The 15,294-nt window shown below is 41.7% G+C and overlaps 1 protein-coding gene across 1 annotated transcript in view; it reads right to left on the bottom strand.

The window, feature by feature from the left end:
• Positions 1-15,294, bottom strand: part of ROBO2 (roundabout guidance receptor 2) — a 554,839-nt gene that overhangs the window by 182,630 nt on the left and 356,915 nt on the right. The window lies entirely within an intron of this gene.

Below are 15,294 nucleotides of genomic sequence, written 5' to 3'. Positions count from 1 at the left end.
ACCTTTCTTGTCAGTGATTCCCCCCCCCCCCATTACTGGCTAGGTGAAAAGGTTCTAGATATGACACCACTGGTATCAAATTGTGGAGTTTTGCCTTTATTCAGGAAGGATTATTTTTTATGATCAAATTGATGCTAAATGATCAGCGTTTTCTTAAGCTGTCAAGAAATCGAGTTGATATACAGTATGCTAGCAGTGCTTCTCTTCTTTTCATTTTCTTGCAGCCCTGACCAGTCTTGTCCCACACTGCCTAAAAGATAAAGCATATACATTGCTAAGAGGTTTGAAAACTAAATTAGGCAACACATGCTAGCTTCTTATGTAAATCATGCTGCTGTACAGCAGGATTAGATCCAGCTAGCTGGCTCCAGTGTGTGTTGAAATGATATCTACTTCATAGTTATTCCTCCACGTGTGTCCTCATCTCTAGGTTAATTGACATTCTTATAAACATCAGAATGAAAATAGCTCTCGATAGAGCTACTGAAATTGAATTTAGGGCATTTCCCCTTCTTGAATATCAGCTCGTATGGGCTTCATTACTGCTTTAACGAGTTCCCACCCTTAATGAAACCAGGGCCCTCCGAGAAATCAGAAAACACTTTATCCTAGTGAAAGTGCAGTCAGGAAGAGTTTAATAGAAATTGGTCACACACAGTTTATAGGCAGAGTTAAGTTACTGCTTTCACTATTAATAAAATAAAAAATAACATTTTAAACTGCATATTTTCTGTTCTCTTCTGTACAGACAAGAAGAAATTAGTATTTATATGCACAAGGATTAGCCTCTGAGTGTGCTGAGGTGAGAGTGCATATAATTGTGGAACTCAATATAGGTGTGGGGTTACAGTTATCATTCAGCATTTTGAGATACACAAGCAAATCCAATGGGGAGAGGAAAATAATTAAAAATGATTGTGTTATATATATATATATATAACACAAAAGGAGGGGCTATTTAGGCCATTTCTAAAGGTACCAAATAAAAACGATAGGAAGTGGTGGGCAACAAACCGCATTTTGGCAAGGACCCAACCTTTTCCAAAGTAGCACATCTGGTAGGTTGAAGGGCATTGTATAGTACTGCTTTCCCAACAAATGACTTGCCAAAAGCCTCAACCCAAAAGGTATTTTTGACTAAGGCAAATTGCTTGTCCAATGCCAATTTTTGATCCACAATAACTAAACTGAGAGAAAATAGGGTCTTTTGGCTTTTTGAGATAAAATGGAATATAAGGAAGGTAACCCATGATACAGAAATAACATGATGAAGATTATGGGCCCTAACAATTTGGCACTACAATATATGTTTATGGCAATCATATTAGAAAGACAGTATTTGCCAAATGGAGCCAAGAAAGGCAACATCAGCAGCAATTTCAAGGGAGAGGCCAGAAAAGGAACATTCAAAACCACCCATTTCTGGAAGTCTCTCATATATCTGAGAGCTGAGAGAGAAAGAAATGTTTTTGAGTGGAGAAATAGCCCCTTGCACAATTGGTAAACTGCTGGCAAGCATCAACCATTTCTAAAACTCAAAAACCTGCCAAGTGGCAGACATTAATCCTTTTGAAGAGGCCTATGGACAACATCAAGTGGTTCCATCATCATTACATATGCTACTAGACTCATAATTGTTGTAAAAGTTAAACAGATACGTATGACCTGGTTCTTCATTATATTACCGTCCTTTAATGCAATTCCAGAGATACAAAAGGGTAATAAAATTAACAGGGTACACCAAAATGTTCCCCAAAGCATGATGGTTCCATACCACCCAATCACAGTTCCTGACACAGGGGTTGAGGATGAGAGTATAGCGGGGACACTGTGATTGTTTTCAGCAGCCAGAACAGTCTCTGAGGGCCACAGGAAAGCAAGAGTAAGTTACAGCAACATGGAAGCTGCTCTGACTTATGCCAGGAGCAGAGTAGTGCCCCAGCCAGCCAAGAATAAGGTTTGAAGTCCCTTTTCCCCTCTACCCTGTTTCTATATCAAGTGTGGCCTGGATGAACACAGAACTGAGATTTAGTGGGGAGAAAAACATTGAAATTTGACTCTTGTGGCTGTAATAGATGTATCTAACTATGTACCTCTGAAAGTGTCTTATGTTTTAGGAAATGCAGGAGAGAAAATTGGAAAACAGGAAGAGAAGAAAACAGATGGAGACAAAGGGGAAGAATAGCGGTGGGAGGTGAAATAAAGATGACCGAGAATACAGAAATTATGGAGCACGAAACAATGTGTTAGGTGAAATGGGGAAAAAGAGAAAGAGGGTAAAAGGAAGGGAAAGGAAGAAAATAAGGAGGATGAAGAACAAGAGGATGGGGTAAAAGAAGGGGAGGAATAAGTATGAATAGAGATCACTTGATGCCATTTAGGAAGAATACATGACTCAGGGCTCCCTCATTACAACGTACATTGTCATAATAATGACAATGTACGTTGTAATGACAAAGCACAAACATCAATGAGATCAGCATGGCTCTCCCAAATATTTCCAAAAGTATCATCCCTGGGAAATAAAAAGAAATGGAGGTCTGTTAGGCCATGTGTAAACCACAAATTTTTTCTGCCACAAGTTATGTTGGCCTAAAGCCACAGAAGTTATCCCTTGTGAATGTCCTGCTTGGCTCCTTGCATCAGTGCTGCATGTGCTTACCAAGAGCACTTGTGTCAATGCACAGAATGGTGCACCCTGGCCAGGTATCCAGCATGCAACCTGCTGCCATCCAGTGCACTGTCTTTTGGGAAGTTTTAGCAATGCACGGTGGGGAAAGAAACAATTTGCATGGAATGACTGAGAGCAAGTCTATCAACTTCCAGCATGCAACTGATTCCATCCCATAATGCTATCTATATCACATAATTTTGTGCCTTGATAAAAAATCTCATGAACCCACTTGGCACTTGTCACTGTCCCCTAACTCTGACAGACGCATGGAGCCTGCACAGCTCTGCACTATTGTCATAAGCATTGCAAGAACAGGACACACAATCTTCCAGTATTTGCAGAGCCGCAAGAACCACCGAATCACTGGCAAACATGACAATTTCTTGGAGGACGAATCAATTCAGGGTTGTTGGTGGCATTCATGGAGCAGCTGCAGATGGTGGAGTGGCACTTCTGGGCCTGAGAAAAACATTGACTGCTGGGATCGCATTGTAGTGCAGGCCTGGGGTGACTAGAAGTGGCTGCAGAACTTTCAGATGTGGAAGGCCATATTCTGGATCTGTGTGCTGAGCTTGCCCCAGCCTTCCAGCACAGGGACAGAAGAAAGAGCATTGCACTGACAGAGGAGAAGCGAGTGGCGATTGCACTGTGGAAACTTGCAACACCAGATTGCTACCAGTCAGTGGAAAATCATTTTGGAGTTGGAAAATCCACTGTGGGGGCCATTGTCATGCACGTTCACAGGGCCATTAATAGTATCCATTAATAGTATCCTGCTAGACAGGAATATGACTCTCAACCATGTGAAAGACATAGTGGATGGATTTGCACCAGTGGAGTTCCTGAACTGTGGTTGGGTTATAGACAGCACATATATCCCTATTTTGGCACCAGAAACATCTTGCCACAGAGTACATTTGTTTTTCTATGGTTATGCAAGGTTTGATGGATCACTGAGGAAGCTTCACCAATGCTAGTGTTGACTGGTAAGGGAAGGCACATGATGTACGCATCTGTAAGAACACAGAAAGCTACTAGCAGGGACTTTCTTTCCCAAACAGTAGTTTACCACTAGTGACGTTGAAATGCCAATAGTGACCCTGTGGGACCCAATCTACCCCTTGCTCCCCTGGCTCATGAAGCCATACACCCACCACCTCAACAATACCAAGGAAAGATTCAGCTACCAGCTCAGTGGGTACAGAATGACAGTTGAATGCACTTTTGGTAGACTGAAGGGACGCTGGCGGTATTTACTCACAAGATTGGATCTAAGTGAAAAAAAAAAATACCAATGGTTTTAGCTGTCTGCTACATAATATCTGTGAAGCAAAGGGGAAAAGGTTGCTTCTGGGATGGAGGTGAAGTGGCTGTTTGCTGAGTTTGAACAGCCAGACACATAGGCTATTAGAACTTGGAGCTATATAGCTCAGGGAGGCTTTGAAAGAACACTTCAACAGCAAGCCACAATAATGTGCTCTACATGACTCTGCTGTTCGGGGCCTGTTGGGAACTGTGAGGTACTTGTTGTACATTTATGAATATAATAATGTCAATGCATCTATTAATTTTATGGTGCTTGCTGTACTTTTACGATTATTACCATGTTTGTCAATGATCCTATGAGTCATCTCACACTGTACAGTAACAATTAAGTGGGCACTTTCAGAACCGCTAGGCATGCTGCAGCATATGTTGTGAACTAATAAATATGAATTGTTTCCAAATAATAGAAGTGTATTGAGTAACAAAACCAGTACAAAGAAAAAAGCTGTGCAATTTAAAAGCAAATACGCTAAAAACTTAATAAATTAATGGAGCAGAACTTAACAAGGGGAAAAAACATTCATGTCCATTTTAGCTACACATGCAGGAACTGTGGCTTTCACAGGTCAGTGTACATGAAGCTGTGGTTGTCCTTAATGGCCCCTGGTGTGGAGGGGTAGGGGTAGGGTTGCGACTCTTGATGCCACTTGGAGTGTTGTGGGAGGTAGGGATGTGCTGCAAAGGAGCTCTCCATGGATAACAAAGGGAAGTGAGCCTGGGATTGTTGAACCTATAGGTCCACAAGAGTCTGCAACATCTGTTTTTGCTACCAGAGAAGCCCCATTATGTCCTGGTGTCTGCATCTCTCTTTCCTTTTCCTGCTAGGACTCCTGAGCCTTTTTTCTGTCTGCTTTTCCTTCCAGGCTGTCTGCAATATTCACCCTTCAGGCACTTTATTCATGGTCTGATGCAGCCCTGCCTTGCAGGATCTCATTGAACATGTCATCCTGAGTCCTCCCCTCCCCCCATCATCTGGCTTAGGCATTCTGCAGGTGTGGAGGGGGAATCCTCAAGGCCACAATGGCAGCAGATAAAATACACAAAGGTACCATTGTCAGAATAGTCGAAAGTGAAAGTGTAAATTAAGATTCAGAACTTGCTCCCCTAACATTTTACACAAGACATGATTATTGACACTTCTGTTTCAGAGTGCTTGTGCAAGCACCACTAACAGCATCAGTGATGGTGAAAATGGCCCACCGGTGTGAGGGAAATAAGGAGGGAATTGCTCAGTTGCATGACGCTGTGGGTATAGAGCAATGACACTGAATAACTGGCACCATTTTCCACAGGTGGTGGTGATTTTAACTGATATCTCACTCCTGAGGGTAGGCCACCAAAGTCATCTGGACCCATACGCTGCTAGCCTATTTACTGCAATGGTGCCTGCTGAAGTTAGTGCTGATTGATGTGGAAAAGCATCCTACTGTGGAGGTAGAAATAAGGCTGCCATTCCTAGAAAGCTTCAGGAGATGATGCAGAGTACCTCCATGAAAGTTTTATCAAGATCTCTCAGGAGGATTTAAGGCCAGCCCTGTGTAATTAAACAAAATGCTCTCCCCACGGTCCCCCCACCTCACTCTAGCAGGGAAAGAAAACCTGATAGGAATACTACCTCTCTTTGTTGTACCACTATCTCTTCTAGTATGAGTAAATTAATGAAAAGTCAGTAGCTCTGTTCTGTTAAATTGGGGCTGCCAACAGTAGTCACTATAACGGGAAATACAATTGCACACTTACCCAAGGTTCCTTTCCCTGCATTGTGCTTAGCCATGCTTGACAACTGGGAGCAAAAGGACTGTGGTGGAGTCACAAACAGGTCCTGGCTTGTGACATAGTTGGATTCCCCAGTCCCCCATGTTCCTCCTCCTCAGTGTTCACACCAGGGGCCTGTGGCTTGGGTTCCTCTGAGGTAACTACAATGGTGTGCCAGGTGGTGGTCTCCACCAAGTATGGCACATAGCTCTTTGTAGTTAGGCACCAGATCGACTACTGGCCTCCTTGGCCTTCTGATATGCCTGCTGCAACTGCTTTGCTTTCATGCAGCACTTCTGGTGATCCTTGTTGTACCTCTTATCCTATATCCTCAGGGCAATCTGCTTACAGATGTCGATGTTGCTATAGCTGGTCCATAGCTGTACCTGCACAGCCTCTTCTTCCCACAGGCCTAAGGGATCCAGTATTTCTTGTGTACTCCAAGCCAGAGTACATAGCCAGTATGGTCAGCTGGCAGTTGCACACAAGAATGGAGAGCTCCTAGATGTGCTTGCCAAGCTGGACAATCAGGAAAAGGCATTTCAAACATTCACAAGGCTTTAAAGGGAAAAGGGCGGGGGAGCCTTCTCTTTGTGACCCCTGGGCAGTGGAGTTCACAATTGTGATCACACCGGTCAGTGTTGGGCATTGTGGGACAGCTGGTGGAGGACTGTCATGGTCGACATAAGTAACACAGTCTGCACTCACACTGTATCGACCGCAGTATATTGAGAATGGCTCAATGCTGCTGAGGGAGGTGGTGTTACTATGTCGCTGTAACGGAGCACTTAAGTTGGTGGGAGACAAATTTAAGTGTGGACACATGCACAATTAGGTTGACACAAGACGGCTCATGTCAACTGAGCTTTGTGGAGTAGGCCAGGCCTTAGAGGCAGAGGTTTCAGAGTGGTAACTTGCCATTCAAATGTCCCAGCAGCAAGACACTAAGAAGCACAGGAATCAATGGAAGAAACTACCATTAGCTGAAAGTTGAGTTTACACATATTAATGTGGAAACGCACATGGAAAAGCTGCACCTCAACTTAGTGCATTCCCCATATCCAACAGCTCAATGGTCTGTGAAATCAGAAAGACTGGGAACTGCAGAACATTTTTCTAGGAAATTATTCACAATTTCTTCATATTTTCAAGAGACCATTAGTGTATCTTAGCAGAACACCATCTCCCGACATTGATTGGAGCTTTTTTTTTTTTTCATACCTGAACCCAACACTTCTCAGAGTCTTTCTGGAAGTCTACAAATAATAGCTATCTAAAAATTCAAAGGTAAGTGGTGAAAGGCTACAGACAGATCCAACTTCTTCATCCAGTGTTCTTTTTTGCTCTGTTCTCACCCTCTGAGCATTAGCTGACCTCATCTTGGCACTTAACATGGGATGTACAGCCTCCTTTATGTTTGTCATTAGAGTCACTCTACTTGTGACAAAGGATGCTGACAAGCAGTATGGCCAGCATCCGACCGAGTGTGACTCCACATCATAACCTCCACAGTGCACCGGATATCCTCAGGGAGTAAGAATCTTCAGGTCACTTATAAATCCAGATGTCAATTATGGCAGCACAAAGAGTGCCAAGCCATCCAGCCAGCTTGAGCTAGGCACATTCATTACATGTGAGGTTCAGAAACCTATGACTGGCATTTTGCTGCAGCACCACTAAGTAGAAACCTTACTGGATTCCTTAAGGATTTGATAGTTGAAAAGGATACACATATTGTACATATAGTTTGATGATGATGTTGGGAACAAAAAGTTAATTAAAGTTTGATCAGTCTCTTTGCAGCTTTAATGTATGGTTGTCTGTAACGCTGCTCAAACAAGATAGTTGTCTGTGAAGAATCATATCGTATTTGAAGTTCTGAAAGGCAATTTGGGAAGTATGCACAAGTATATTAACTGGCAGCAACTACATCCAGCAATAGAAGTATTGAGATAAACACTTGCCGGCAATGCACCTGCTATAATGAACAAAAAAGTCCTGCTACCAAGGCAACTGCTTACCAGCACCTGCCAGCTTAGGCCCAAATCCAGACCCCGGTCAAACTGATGCCCATAAACTAAGGGAATTATATAGAAACCGAATCAGGGCTCTAACAATATGTTTAAAAGAGCCAGATTAAAAACAATGTTTTATGAAGGAGGAGGTGCAGGGGTCAAAATTATTCTAGGCTAGATAGCTATCCCTTAATCCTACTTTCCACTACAGCAGCTTTCAAGCCCTTAGGAGAAAAAACAACAACATTTTTTTATAGGATTTACATTTACATGATGATTACAAATAACCATCTGTCTGCTTCTAGTTTTTCAATCTGGTCCATGTCCCACGAGCCCCAAGTCTATGGTCAAAGCAGCTAAGCTGGAAGGAAGAAGTACAGGCCTGTCAGAAGGCTTGGAATAATTGCATTCTTTTCCCACCAGCACTCAGCTTCTCTCCTTCCCCCCATCTAATGAATGTCGGAGATGATTTGTTAAAAAAAAAAAAAAGTGTCCATAATTTTTCCTCCTCATTGAATGATACTGCCTTAAAATACAGCTACATCTGTCAATCTGATTAGAGGGTATAAAAACATTCCCAGTAAATATTAATGTGCTGTTGCAGTTTGGGTCCTGATAGTTCGTCTTGTCCCTCCAATTCTGTTTAGTGCTTATCTGAAACTTTAAGCTTTTGTACCACAACAATGTTGGGAACACAACATGCAGATTGATCTCCTCCTGATCTGAGGCACTCTCCCACATGCATTTAACCAAATCAGGCAATTTCACTCTCTCAGCCCATGCCATTGCTGCTTTGGCATTTCTCTCATATGAGGGATGTTGATATGCATGATCAATATGAATTATAGTGCCAAATAACTGCTAGATGTCATGACTGATAAACTGAACAGCCTAAAGATTATTACACATTAGACTCAGTATGGTGCTGGGGGGTGTCTGAGAATGTTTTGTTTTATTTATTACACATTGACATGGCCAAGAACAATCTGAAATTGCCTGAAGAAACTGGGTGGGTGAGGAAAAGAAGCAGCAGTCATGGTCAACCTCTCTTGTGAAGGATATTGCACCTTCTTTGAGGCCATATATGTTCTACTTTTCTGCTTCAACTTCTGGCTCAGAGATGTGCTCCGTTGAGCCAACATAGCTTGGAGTTCACACCAGTAGTCTTAGCAGAGAGTACTTTTCATATCACTGTATGAGCCTGTATACATGGAGCACAGTTTCCCTAAAGAGGTGCTGACACTTCCTGGAAAACTTTGAAAAACATGAAACAATTCTACCTATACTTCTTAATTTCTCTCTCTCCCTGGAATCTCCCTTCTCTGCCCTCCTCTGCCCCCAAACAGATATTTCTAAGGCATCTAATATTTAAACACAGGGAGCAAAACTTTCATAGTTGAGTGCTAAAATTAACACCAAAATCAGGGGCCTGATTTTCTGTGGTGTCGAGCACCCACTGATGTTAAGAGCAGGACCAGTGGAAATTACAGTGAGGGACAAAGCTGCAGAAGTACATTTGCCAAAAAAACCCCCTTCGATCTTCATTTCTGACAAATTCACCTACTTCCCTGTTTTAAGTCACAACCTTAAGTAGAGAATTTCCTTTACCCCTTTTCTTGCTAAATATTCAGCTGAACTCTGTATTTAAGTTTCCTCCTTAATACTGCTATTTAAAGGTAGCATTCTCTTTATTTACATCTCTAAAGTAGGACGAATAGAATACTGAAAAATGCCCTGTTCTGATTCTAGCACTATAGATTGGATCAGTCCACATACAAAAGCTGTAGACTTTTGCACAATGTAGACGTCTTGCTGTCTATTAATGTCTAAACTTTAAAAGAAAAGATTCACTTCCAAATACAGAATATGTTAAATTGTTTAATATAGAGGCTAAGTTCGATTCTGTTCTTAATAAAGAGTATATTTGCGTAGACAGTACAATTCTGGGGACCAAATCCTGAAGCACTTTCGAGACAAACTCCCACTGAAGACAGTTAGAGGTTCCTTACAAATCCATTAAGAAACTCAGGATTTGGGACAATCTTAGGGAAATCTTTACACATTTTCCATAGCTTTACTGGGCTCTTGCCATTAACTAGCTTATTTCACAAAGATGCCATCCTCTCCTGACCTTCCTCCTTCCTTATTTATAGCATGAACTGCAGCCATTAGTTACAACCCTGCAAGTCAGACTTTTAAATTTGTCATCAATAGTTAACCCTTTTGGAGGGACTTGCTAACATATTTTCTTTCACACACAATTATATAGGCATGGGAGCTTGTTTGCTATCACCTACTCTTGATTTTTCACATGACTCTATTGTACTTAATAAAATGCATCCGGTATAGCTTGGTTCCTGTATGAATGTGCTACTGAAAAATTGCGTAATGTCCTTCTGACTCACTGTGTTCAGCTGAATGCAACCTGACATTTCCCTATTTTCTGTGAAAGATTTCATTTGACTGCTCGATGACATAAAGACTGGATGTTTTTCTAATCAAAAATGTAACGTATTTATGTTTAACCTTCCTGATTGAAAACAAAGTTATATCACCTATCTGCACTGAGCTGAAGTTCCAATAACCTTCTCTTTTCTTACCCCCTAATGAATTCTGAATGCTGCAGTTAACATTCAGCAATCTCATTACCCATCTACCATAAATCTTCAAAAGCATCAGTGTGTTTTGACAGCCAAGCAAGGGAAGGGGAAGCAATACGCATATCCAAGCATTTTTTATGAATGTAGATTTCCTAAAGACAAAATTTAAATGATTTCAGAAACCTAACACTGCATTTGTGACAGTGAGGGCCAGGGGAGGTGCTGGGAAATCTTTGCCCCACAATGGAAAGCACAATTATATTTTTCTGATGTTGTTGAGCACATTCTCTTTTGATGCATGCGCTCTGAAAATAGATTGTTAGTGCTAACGAGGAGTCTGCTACAGGAAAATTATATGTTCTTAGAACGAAAGCAACAGCATTTATTTTATACTTAAAAGTTCACAGAGGCTTTACAATGAGTTGGCAACAAGGTTTCAGAAACATAACTTTGGCAAATGCGTGTACAGTACTTGGCTGTTGGAAGTCTGAAGATTTAACAAGGATCAGACATTTAACAGTTTACTAGAATAGTTATTTAATGATCCTTTAAACTGAAGTCTGACATTAGCTTTTACGTGCTCTTTAGACTTAATGGGCTACATATTGAGAAAACCATAGGCAAGTCATTTATTTTTCCCAACTAATGTATGTATCGTACGTGCCACTGTATGCAACTAAAAAAGTGCTGTATCTTCAAAGGATGTCACCTCCATGAAGTGAATGTGAGAAATACAGTAGTTCCTGTTTTGCAGCAAAAATAAGGGACAAGAAGTTTCAGTACTGTCAAGTATTTAGTGCACCACCTATGAGGAATCTTGAAAGCTTTGTGGAATGTCAATTTTAATTATATTTCCTTCCAAAGGTTAGTCATGATGATCAGCAGTGGAAGCCAGAGGCATATTTAAGAAGTTCATTTCTACCATCGCTTTCATTTTGTACTCCTGGTACTATTGAGATACTTTGTAAAGTAAAATAATTCAAGTATGAAATAAACAGGTCATTAATTTATTTCTATATCATCATAGAATCATAGAATCATAGAATATCAGGGTTGGAAGGGACCCCTGAAGGTCATCTAGTCCAACCCCCTGCTCGAAGCAGGACCAATTCCCAGTTAAATCATCCCAGCCAGGGCTTTGTCAAGCCTGACCTTAAAAACTTCCAAGGAAGGAGATTCTACCACCTCCCTAGGCAACGCATTCCAGTGTTTCACCACCCTCTTAGTGAAAAAGTTTTTCCTAATATCCAATCTAAACCTCCCCCACTGCAACTTGAGGCCATTACTCCTCGTTCTGTCATCTGCTACCATTGAGAACAGTCTAGAGCCATCCTCTTTGGAACCCCCTTTCAGGTAGTTGAAAGCAGCTATCAAATCCCCCCTCATTCTTCTCTTCTGCAGGCTAAACAATCCCAGCTCCCTCAGCCTCTCCTCATAAGTCATGTGTTCTAGACCCCTAATCATTTTTGTTGCTCTTCGCTGGACTCTCTCCAATTTATCCACATCCTTCTTTTAGTGTGGGGCCCAAAACTGGACACAGTACTCCAGATGAGGCCTCACCAATGTAGATGATGATGTAGATGTAGATGTAAAATCTCCAAATATGTTTGGAATGTTTAAACATATGCTTCCAGCTTGCCTGACTTAAAATCTCTCTTACATATTCCAAACAATGAAATAGTACATATAAATAATAGCTACCATTTCTTAACATTGCTGGTGTGAGAACTCCTTCTCTCCAGCTCCTATTATTTGGACTAGTTTTCAAGTATTTCTGCATGTCATCAACTGTGTACCTCACTTCAATTTTACTTTAAGACATAGCTTCTGTTCCTTGCCTCTGTCTCTTAATTTCTCAACAAAACTTGAACTCTGGTACAAATGGCAGAAGCTGCAGAGAAGGAGACTCACACACTAACAAGGTCAAGATTTCATTGGGAGACACAATGGGGAGGACAGTGTGAGGTGAAGAAGGAAGGAGAAAAGGAAAAATAGAGCCAATGGGTAAAATTTTCAAAAATGACTAAGTGACTCAGGCTCTGAAGTGCCATGTTCAAGAGTCTCATGGGCTTTTAGGAGCCTAAATCTCATTGAGAGTCAATGAGACTTAGGTTCCAAATTCATTGCGGGGAGGGGAAGAGTTGAAAATGTTACCCAATGTCTCCAAGCAAGTCCAAGGAGCAAATTTAAAACAAGAAAGGCTTTTTTTAATTGGATCTTGAAGAGGGAACCAATTAATGTTTGTGTGAGAAGCAGAACCTGTTGAATACTAACTCTAGCTCAATATGCAGCAGACTGGATTCATCCCATGAGTTCTGCTGGAATAAGATGGCCCAGTATCCTCCATTTCTGCTTTTGGATATTAAGCAAAACATGGCCCTTTCACAAGTGAGGAAAAATGTTAGCTGGGATAAAAAAGAATAATTTTTCATCTTCTTAATCCTTATCACTACTGACAATAGATGAAATTCACCTGCCCATAATCCTCTGCCTACATTTACTATTGTGTGTAGGTTACAGATCTACACCATGCTGCCGGGGGCGGGGGTGGGGAGGAGAGAAATGCTGCAACACAGATCTAATATCCAGTTCTCTTGATGAGGGAATCATGTAAGTTATAATTTCATCACTGCAAACTAGGAAACGAAGCAAATATGTGATCCACTGAATAGCACTAGCTGAGACACTGTCTTTCACATGCTGTCTCAAAACTGAAAATATGCCCCTTTGTCATAAAAAAATAGCATAACCTGCAAGAACTATTTGGCAAATTTTGAAAAGTAGGCATGAAACTTTCCAAAATAAATTTCCAAGCAAATGACTTAAGGAGAAGCAATGTGCATATCCAAGCATTGTTTATGAATGCAGATGTCCTAAAGACCAAATTTAAATGATTTCAGAAACCTAACATGGCATCTGTGACAGTGAGTGCCAGGGGAGGTGAGCATTTTCTCCTGTTTATTTTCAGAGGGGGAAAGAAGGAGAAGTAGGAATTCACATAGCCCTAATTACTATTCAGTACATAGAGCAATAGGGAAGAAAAACTAAAGCAGCAGGAGAAAAGGCCAACAATAATAGCCTAAAGCAACAATTTCTAAAGGGAGTCTCAGCATCCTGAGGGATGCCAGAATCTGGGTGTCCAGTTCCACCTTCCAGTAATACCACTCTGTGCATAAACATCAAAATGACTTTCAGTATTTGGTTCCATCAGATTCTTTAAAGGCTCACACAAATGTTGTGCCATAATATTTTGAATTGCCGTGAAACACCTCCCCCTCCTTGCCCCCATCTCCCTAGATATTCTAACTAAAGTTATAGTTCATATACAACAAATTTTGCACAATGGTATTAGAACAAAAGAGACCAGGGTCCCCACACCCTTCTGAATCCTCCAGCACCTCGCAGCAGTACAAAGCCAGTGTGATTACATGTGTGTGGATTCCCCTAATGTAGTGGTTCTCAACCTGTTTATCACTGTGGGCTGCATATGACCCCTAGTTCCCAGTGCCCCACCCCTCACTGCCCAGAGCCCCCCAACCCCAACCTGCCCAGAGACCCACTCTCCCGCCCCTAGTCCTCCTGCAGAACTTACCAGCCCCCTGCTGACAGGAGCTCTCCTGCAGGCTGCCTTATGCACTCTCCCCCTCTGCCAGACCCACCCTCTGCCAGCCCAGAGCACAAATTTTGTATTTTTTTATCACAGAGCTGGGCTGCAGCTGTGTGCTAACTGGGCCGCAGGTTGAGAACCAGGCTGCCCTAATGTAAGGGAATCCCTCTGCTGGCAAAGAGACAGAATGGTCCGTGCTGTGGCACTGCTCTCCCATAGCCCAGGAGGCATTTTGAGGGTCTAGCCAGAACACTACTAGGCTCCCACAATCCCCAGCTCCTGGAGAAGCCCTTTGGTGTTAAAACAGCAAAACACAATTTAAGTGCAGCCTTCTGACTGCTCTAAACTGTGGAGGGGCCAGAAAGGGCCCAGTCAGGCCAAGAATTAAGGGAGATAAATCTGTTACAGTTCTTCTCACCCCTCAACATATCCATGTGTGGCACTGGCATAGCTGAAGATCTGGAGCAACAGGTGAACATCTAATGAACTGCCCATGAGTATTTTAGTACAACGACCATAAAGCATATTAACAGTTCAACTGACACCCATGAAAGGGTGAATTTGTATACACCCAAGGAACTACTGTAACTTTTCAATTAGATTAGCCAGTGAGAGTTTTATTGACTAGATAAAATGTTCAGAAACCATGGCGATGAACACAGTATAATAACCAAATAGGCAGAGATTAGATTATTAGATTTGATGGAATTTGACACAATGTACATTCATCCCAGCACAGTATTTACCTGCACTTCAGAATGTGTTGTAGTCTCTATATTTAGAATGAGAAAATACAATGGTCCATGTAACTAACACAGAATATAATTGTGATGGGATTTCTCTGAGACCAGAGAGAACTGGAATTCTTCTTCTTTAGATTGATTGTATGGTTTCAAATAAGGTAAACTGAATTAAACTCTCCACAGGGGTGGAAGTCAGTGATTCTACACCTTCCTCTCTGAGAGATTCCAGATGTTGGGGTTGAGCACTTTTTCTTCCTCCTTGACAGTTTTCAAATACAGGCTAGAGGGTTTGGTCTCGCTCCCTCTCCTGCTCAATTTGCACGTAAGGCTGTTGGGGGAGAATGGAAGGTTTTATGAATTGCAGTGGCACCAGTATGCAGGTGGCACTCAATTCTACATCAGGCTTTTATTAAGATCATTTTTTTCTGTTTTGTGCTCTCTCAGTGCCTAAGCACAGCATAAACTGGTTGGAACTGATCCAAAGGAGTGATGCTGTTGTCAGAACAAATGGGAACTTTGTTCCTATATGATTCATAGCCACTGTGGCCCATTAGAGCCTTCACTGGTTTTGCAT

The sequence above is a fragment of the Eretmochelys imbricata genome, chromosome 1 (assembly GCF_965152235.1).
Source record: "Eretmochelys imbricata isolate rEreImb1 chromosome 1, rEreImb1.hap1, whole genome shotgun sequence".
In the NCBI taxonomy this organism is placed as follows: Eukaryota; Metazoa; Chordata; order Testudines; family Cheloniidae; genus Eretmochelys; species Eretmochelys imbricata.
The sequence above is the reverse complement of the archived record's forward strand: the minus strand, read 5'-3'. Positions and strand labels throughout refer to the sequence as shown.